At 41.5% G+C, this 8,694-nt stretch overlaps 1 protein-coding gene across 1 annotated transcript in view; it reads left to right on the top strand.

The window, feature by feature from the left end:
- C2H18orf63 (chromosome 2 C18orf63 homolog) overlaps window positions 1-3,677 on the top strand; it is a 34,220-nt gene extending 30,543 nt beyond the window's left edge. Inside the window, exon 14 of the mRNA XM_050939767.1 lies at window positions 3,054-3,677. The gene's annotated coding sequence lies outside the window, so the exon portion shown is untranslated. The remainder of the gene's footprint in view (window positions 1-3,053) is intronic.
- The last annotated feature ends 5,017 nt before the right edge of the window (window positions 3,678-8,694 follow it).

Raw genomic sequence — 8,694 nt, 5'->3', positions numbered from 1 at the left:
CTGCGCTCACAGCACCAGTATAAGGGGCCCGACCAATCCCACACCCCTCAGTTTCTACTTATCGCCCAGGACTATCGGTGGAACTGCTCTCCTTACTATGGCAAGCTGTTCTCAGTGGTCTTAGTTTGTCTTCATTTCTTCATATTGTATATACTTAGAGTGTAAATAATTGTTAGTTTAGTTAGATAGTTGACGCTTCTCTGTCAGTGGAGTTTCATCTGTCCACAGTACTGAGGCATGTCTCGGTCACCAGGCTTTAAGCGACCTGCATTCTATTTACCTAAAGTGCTTGGGTGAGGCTCACATTGGAGATCACTGTCAGATCTCCTGTGAGTTTAAATCTTGTACAAAAAATCACTGAGAGGCCAGGTTAAAGTTCCTATTTGTGGAAGTGGCACTGAGACCTTCCTCCAAGCCAAGCCAGTCGGATTTGGAACCGAGTATCTCAGCATTAGTACAGTGTGCTCCTTCCACCATTCAGGATTCCCGGCACTGTTTGCAATCCCCTGGTGCCAAGTAAGAAGCATAAGAAGCAGTAGGCCAAGAGGGGACATTCCCCAACTCCAAGGAAGTCCAGGCATGGGGAACAGAGTGGAGTGCGAGCTAAGTCAGACCACTCTTCTGCCTCAGCATCACAGGCAGCACTATTGACTCCAGCATGCATGCATGCACCGTTGACTCCAGTCCCAGATGAGCTGTCAGCATCAGAAGGACAGCGCAGCAGCAGCACCAGCACCAACACGGTGCTATCTGCTCCAGAGACCTTCTGTTATTCTCAGTACTGCTGTCACTGGCAGTACAAGAGATGGTGGCAACATTGATGGGCAGGAGGGAGCATGTAGCCTCCAGCTGCTGTCTGGTTCTGGATTCGGTGGTACTATCTAGAGGGAAACCATCCTTGCTGACCCTGACGCAAGCCTCCGATTTCCATCACTGGTAAGAACTACGCCTCCATGGTCCCTAGAGGAGGGCTTATCATCAGATTCAGAGGTTGGGTCGCACTCCGTCTCATCCGAGGAGTCGCCCTTGTTATCCCTCCAGTCATCCCTACCCACTGTGGACCCTGGCTTGGCTGAGTGATCACTAGCCTATGCCAATGCAGTGGCCCTTTTAGAAACTGTGGGGATTGCTCCTGATGCCAGGACCCTATTTGAGATGCTGTTACTTGGTAGCCTCCAAGAAAAGGTTGCCTCCGTCCTATTGGGCAGTGCCTGACCTGGACCTCAGGGAGTAGAGGTGCAGTGCAGGCAGGGCCATGGGGGAAGACGAGGGGGAGCTGGGCCTCATTGTGGAGTATAGGCAGGGACATGGTCCGGGCACTAGTGGCACACCCACTTCTCAGGAGGTTCAGGCAGCTGTGCTGCAAAGGCAGCAGGCCAGCGCACCTCCAAAGGGAAGTGTGCCACATCCGGCAATTCTTGCCCCATTTTCGGAGGCTTAGCCTCCCCAAGCCTCTTATATCCACCGCCCATGCACGACTCCCTCCTACCATCTTTTGGCATTGGCCAGAAAAAGAACTGAGGGGACATGGGGTTGACCGGACCCTTTATACCAGCGCTAGGAGTGTCCAGCACCAAAGAAGCCGCTGGTTTCCCTTGTCTTTCTGCGTGAGAGATAACTGGGACTTCTGTGCCCCTCTGTTTTATAGTCCAGCAAACTTTTGAAATGTATCCTTCTCAAAATTTAGTGCCCCTGCTGTGAGGAAAGGTGCCATGGCCTCTGATGGAGAAGGTTTCCTGATGGTTTCTTCCCCACTGGTGCTTTCTAGAATGTGCATTGATCTGTCCCTGCAGCCTCCGATATGCCAATGAATGGCCACTTGACTGTGATTGCCAATTGTCTGTGGTTAGACCTGGATGGGGGTTCTGGCCTTTTCTGTGTGTGGAGAAAAACCTGTTTCCCACTTCCCAGACTTATCTGGATCAAACATATTTTAGGAACATCATATAGAGGGAATTCATAACTTCACACATACAACTAACACATGCATTTTACAATGATATTAATTACCAGTGTGTTATTAGCTTTCATATTTGTACAAACATTGTTACAGAAGTATGTAGGGTGTGAATACAGAGGTATCTAGAGTCACAAATGGGCATTGTGATCTCTACTCTGTTTTCTTTAGTCTAAGTGGTACCTGGTACAAGATAAAAAAAAAGAACATTAAATACCTTTCAGTACAACGGAGTCACTGTTCAAATTTCCCCTCTTGACAGTTCAAGTTAATAAGCCTCAAAAATGGATTTGCACATTTAGTTAATTATATGGGGTAAATTCCATTATTTTTATCTAAAACTTGTCACTTACAGAGATTAAGTATTAAAATACCTGCTAGCAAATTTAAGCTTTCTCCCAAGCCGTTTGTCAGTTTAAAGTCACAATCCTTGTGACAATTATTTTTTGCCCTTTATCCAACCCCCCAGGCCTCTTTCCTTCTTTACTAAACTTACAAAATGCTAAATAAGTTATTCTCTTTGTCTACATAATGGCTTGAAACAAAATCACCAATATCTTTCTTGGGGGACTAATCAGATTCTAAGTTTTATGCCAGAATCCTTAACTCTCATGGTTTCTAATGAGTTTCACTTCTTTGGAATGAACATCACTATGTAAAAGATTTATCTAAGTCCAGTTGTTGATAGCCTTCCCCAGCAAATCACAAGAGAGATGGATATCTACCAGAGACATTTGTGTAATTGTATCAGAATAAATGTTACTAAGATGAGATACTGTATGGGTTTTTACTGTATGGATTATTACATTCTGTCTCCCCCAATATGCTTTTTAATACTTTGAACGCTTATGTATGAAATAGAAGAAAATAAGAAACTAGTGTCACAATGCTAGCTCCTATAACTTTTTGAGGCGTTGTAGCTCAATTTTAAGTGAAGTGAACGCACTCTTTCATCTTGGGACTGATTCTGTTGGAGTCTAATGTGAACATTTTGGTATATATCATTTTAGTATAGCTTTGTCAGGAAGGTGTTTTTTCTTAAAGACATTTTTGATTTTGTGAGGATTCTATTTAATTGGCATTTTAATTTGTTTAGGCACAGGACAGAACAGATGTCATTGTTGGCATTTGTCTCATCGTGTGGAGAGGAACTTTTCTGCCAGAACCATAAGGAAGTTTGTTTGTTTGTTTGTTTGTTTGTTTCCATGTTTCTTTTCCACCTCATTTTTTTTCTTTTTTAATGATAAAGAGTCATCAGCATAGTTTCAATTTATCTATGCCAGTTCCCAAAGGTAATTGGGCACTTGAACAGAATCTGACTTACACACAAATTAAAAAAACTAGGGCCCAAGTAAGTCCACAGAACTGGAAGTGAAATCACATTTGTGACTGCTGAACATTAGAATGCAAAAGCACTTTTCAGATACTGCAGAACAGTCATCCCTACACAGTTCTGACTACATTTCTGCAGTGAAACAATTAAACAAGATGGGCTGCAGAGCGGTTACATTTCCTTTCTGCTAAATTATCAGTTATTGTTATATCTGACTTAGTTGCTGGGAGATCTTACCCCATAAATGTTCTTTGTCTCCATTCACTTACATTCCAACTGATTGCCTTAGAGGTTATTTTGAATTGTTTTTATATTTTAAAAAGTGCATGTTCTCATTTTGTGCGTTCTATTATGTTACTCTAAATCCAGAAAAATAAAAGTTATTGTAGATCCAATTAGCTCAGTTTCAAATAAATTATAGAATAATCCACCATTGGTAAATTGTCATGAATATTTATCAGCCTGGGGGGAAGAACTATTAGCCCACCTGTATTAGTTAATATATTTTTATGTATATGATATTGAAGAGAAGAAAACTGTTGTTGCTTGGGGGGGGATGGGGACATGGGGGATGATGTTGATGCTATTGAATGGGATGTAAAAAGATAGGAGAAACAGTGCTACTGCTGCTGCTTTACCTGGGGTATGAAGGTGTTGAAATGCGTTGAGCGGTGCGTGAACTGCTGGCTCAGGGAGGCTAGCCCCCAGCCCCACCTCCTCCATGGACCCCCCTCATCGGAGGCCAGAGCTCCCCACCACGGCTGCTGGCCCCCGCCCCAGGGTGGTGCCCCCAGCCCCAGAGCACCAGACAGGCAGCATGGCCACAGCCCCAGAGCACCAGGAGGATGAGCAGCGTGGCCCCAGCCCTACCAGCCCCAGAGCGCTGGGAGAGCAGGCGGCACAGTCCCAGTCCTGCCCCAGAACACCAGGAGGGCAGAGCAGCCCCAGCAACAATCTCAGCCCGGTCTGGGTCCACGGCACAGGAAGAGCTACCCACAGAGTGGGAAGCAGAAGGGGGACTGAGGGCGGATCATGGGTGGGGCCGTGGCTAGCTGTTTGAGAAGACTCAGCCTCCCCCAGCCTATGATACCTGCCATCCATGTGAGTCTCAGTTCCTTCTCCCCCACCCCCAATTATGGAGTGGGGTTGCAAGAGGCCATCTTAGTTTCTTCTGTATGCCTTCATCTGCCGTGCCATCATCAGGTGGGCAGAGGACTTTCCATACTTAATTTTAATCAAGATTGTTGGAACACAGAGCCACTAGAAGAGTAAGGCCACTGCAGTCAGAGCCAAATGGCAGCTACACGGGAACAGTGGCCAAGTCCCCAGATATTAAAGTGACAATTTCAGTAGCCCATACAACGATTTATTCTTCTTGGGCAAGCAGGCAAATGGAAACAGGTTGAAATAATCAAAAGGCATAAGAAATTAAGAGTTGAAATGGCATTAGATACTTGACAATTGCCAGTTTTCATTGCCTTCTCTTTACAGTTCTTCAGTGAGTTTTCAATTACTATGACCATGCTTATGTCTAAGCCAATATGAATTCATATTTAAAGTAATATTTCATGGGGACTATATCAAATGTTTTAGTAAAGCTCAGATATATTACATACACTACGTTTACTTTGTCCACTAATTTTTCAGATCAAAAACATGATTTCGTTTGTCTGGCATGATAACTTCATAAATTCATGATGCTTATTCGTGGTCTGTTTTCCTCTTGGTGTTCACAAATGTCAGCCAATGTGACTACTCGCATACTTAAAATTAAGCACATGCTCCAGTACCTTGCTGGATTGGGGAATAGCGTTTTACAAATTATCCTCAAAGTACTACAATTAATAGGAATTCTTTAAATAATTAGAATAATAAAATTAATACATTACAGAAATTTGACATCTTAATAACATGATAGGAAGCCCAGTTTTTCTCTCATTGAAATCAATGGGAGTTATGCCATTTATTTCACTGGGAGGAGACCCAGTCCAACTTTGATTGTGTACTTAATACTTGGTTTTAAAAAACAGTCCAATTATGTACTGGAATAGCAGTTTCAGAACCCTGGGAAACTACAGGGTAAATCATTTGTATTTAAATTAATAATTTTAACTGCTTAGTCACAGCCCTGAGTAAGGAGTAGCATGTAGGTCTACTACCTCAGCAGAATTCCTGGGAGCAACTGTGACTTTTTGACACCCTTTGTGTTACTAGGGCGGGGAGAGGCAGTCCTGAACAATGTAGTTTGTGGAGAATCCATTCCATGATCCGTGCTGGTCTTTTAGAGTACCGAGTATAGCAGCCAGGTCAGGAATCCAGTCCAGGTGTTGGTTTAGACTAGAGAGTTCAGTTAGCTACAAAGGCAGAAGCTGAATGCTGTGTTCAGTGAGCTCTACAATTAAACTAGTGGTCTGTGGAATCTTACTTTAAAACTATATACAGAAGCCGCCTCCTACATTAATTAGGACACAACAAAAAGAGTGCAACTTACTTCCCCCTGTACATCCAGCCAGTTCCTGGGGAAAGGAGAGCACAGAACTATGGCTTAGCCTACTTCTCATCCCCTTCACCTCCTTGGAGGGGTGTGTGGGGTGTTGGAGAGAAGAGAAACAGCTGCTATGCAGTCCCTGTGCTCCATGCAGAACCGCACCCAACATCTAGTCCTAATGCAGAAAGTCCTTACTTCCCTTCACTATGGCAATAGGGCTCAGGACAATCTAATCTTATGCAGTTTACCCAATTGATCAGAATGGTTCCAAAAGAGCTTTTGAGACTATTGAGCTTCATGAGAGCTCTGATATTGTTTTTCTTAGAAATTTTTCACTTTTGTAAAAAATATAAAGAAAACAATTGCATATGAAAAACAACATAAAAATCATTTAAATTTGTTCACATGTAGAAATTTTCAAGATGTTTAGACCTTAATGTGTCTTCTCTTGTTGCAGTAGGAAATTCCAGCTCCTGGAATCAAGGTATTAACTTCAAGAACAATTTTAATTTTATTACAGCTAGACAGAAGTCCAAATATATATATATATATATACACACACACCATATTTTATTACAGATGTTAAAAAATGTGCAGAGTATGTAGAGTAAGTAAAATGCTGTTTTAGTACAGAGTTCACACTGGCCAGCAGTTTTTGGTCATTCCTGGTTGCCAAATTACATAAGTGCTAATATATGAGGGATAATTTCCATTTTGTAGCCTAGATTCCCATGTCAGAATCCATGGGACATAATGCCATTTTCATTTAAGGGATCAGGCTGCCAAAGCTTAATTGGCTTTAATTGTGCTGCCCTAATTAATAACAGCAAATTCCACTATTTAAATAAATGAACTATTTTAAAAATACTTTAGAAGTCCTGTCTTGCACATTTACTATGCAACTAACATATTAAATCAGAGGGAGTTATGCCAATGTAGTAATTTAACTAAAACATGTTAGCTCCTTTCACTGAAAGATCTGATCCTCCAAGTACTTGTGCATGTAAGTATGTTTATTTATCTGAATAGGCCCCTTGAGTTCACTGAGACTATGCATATGAGTCAAGTCAGTCATATGATTAAGTGCTTGCAAGACTTGGCTCTAACACAGTAACTTTCTGTTCAAATGCACTAGTTCAGAAAATCTATTTTTCCCTAATAATCGTGCATGTATATCATAGCATGAGTATTAGCAAGCATAGACCCTGATCAAGAAAAACACACACAATACGAGTGTAACTTGAAATAGTGAGTAGTTCCATTTAAGTCAACTGGCACTGCCCACATGCTAAAAGTTACAGATGTGCTTAAGTATTTTGTTGAATCAGAATCATAAAGAACAGGTTAGCCAGTTGTGAAGCTGCTGTCTAAAAAGTTTTCTGTGCTTGCACAGTCCAAAAGGATGGAGATATCTGTTTAAGTTCTTATACGACACCAATTGCCATCGTATCAGAGCAGTAATTTTTTACTGCATCAGGACCCACATATTTATAGAATATTTTAAAGCTGCTGTATTTCCAATTTGAAGATTGAGGCAAATTTCCACTCAGGGAAAAAGAACTATTTTAATGTGCTATAGGTGTATAGAGGGAAATCAGAAATAAAGAATAGCGTTGCCTTCCTGCAGTGCAGTTTGTAGGTTCCCTGTCTCTCCTTGTAAGTTTGCCACCAGTCGTGTAAAGTCCTGTATGATCTGTACAAATTCAAACACTTATCAGTTGGTGGTTCTCTATTGTTCTCAGTATTTAAAAAAAAACAACAGAAGACTTGTCCTCTTAATTATGATTCAGGATTTCAAGGCTTGAGTTCCCATGAGGGAAAATGCTTTGTAGGCTAGTAAAAGTATCAAGTTTTACATCAAATCTCATATCTCCTTCAGATCATGTGTTATCTTATGGCCACACACACATGTTGCTTTGTCCTGCTGGTTTTCAGTTTTATATGACTAACTAGATATTCTGCCACTGAGGTTTGTTTTTTTTAATTTAAAAAAGGAAAGCAGTAGAATCAGAATTCTGCAAATTAAAAAAAAAAAATAAGTAGAGTAAATGCGCTGCTGTAATGGAAAATCCATGGCTCCAAATACATGGGCACCAATCCAAGCCAGCTTGAAATCAGCTCTATACATCTTTGTTGTTTCTCTAGTTAGAGACATATAGGCTACAACTACACTTTGAGCTAGGGGTATACACATCTCTCACAGCATGCTAAAGGTTGAAGTGGAGCTTCAGTAAAATGGATAACAGCAAACGGGAGCACAAGCTGGCTCCCCCGCGTACAAGCATGCTTAGAGCCAATGGGTATGTACTTGGGATGGCTCGTGCCACCACTCACTGCTGCCTGTGCTACCACAGCTACACTACTATTTTTAGTGCACTAGCTCTATGAGAGCTAGCACAAGTCTGTGTACGTGAGCTGGGAATCACACCCCAGCTCAACGTGTAGATTAGAAGGATATTAACCGTAAGTAAAGAAGTGTTCAGCTAATGAGAGTTTGAAAAATATTAAATCCAGTTTTTAAATTACGAAAGCATTGAAAGGTGTTGTAACAGAAAACTTTTTTTCTGCTTTGTAACTTAAACACATCTAAACTCATTTTCTTTTTCAAAATTTGTCCACCCCAAAAAAATCTTCGTCTGTGGTGAGATCTTATGCACAATGTTTCAACTTCAGATGACTTTTTATAACAGCCTTATGAACTGTTAAAAAGAAGAATACAGGATGGTTATACTGTCAGGTAAGTAACTAGAGCAGTATAAATTCAGTGGGGACTGAGGTGGAGTGGGGTGGGTGATGCTCTTCTGGTGAACCTGGTGATTCCTTTATATATGAAGAACATATTTATCCATGCCTTCTTAGCTAGACTGCTATCCACCATGTTTACTACCATACCAATAATGAGGTGACAATAAAAAT

Source organism: Gopherus flavomarginatus, chromosome 2 (assembly GCF_025201925.1).
Source record: "Gopherus flavomarginatus isolate rGopFla2 chromosome 2, rGopFla2.mat.asm, whole genome shotgun sequence".
Lineage (NCBI taxonomy): Eukaryota > Metazoa > Chordata > Testudines > Testudinidae > Gopherus > Gopherus flavomarginatus.
Note: the sequence above shows the minus strand (reverse complement) of the source record. Positions and strands in the feature narration are given on the sequence as shown.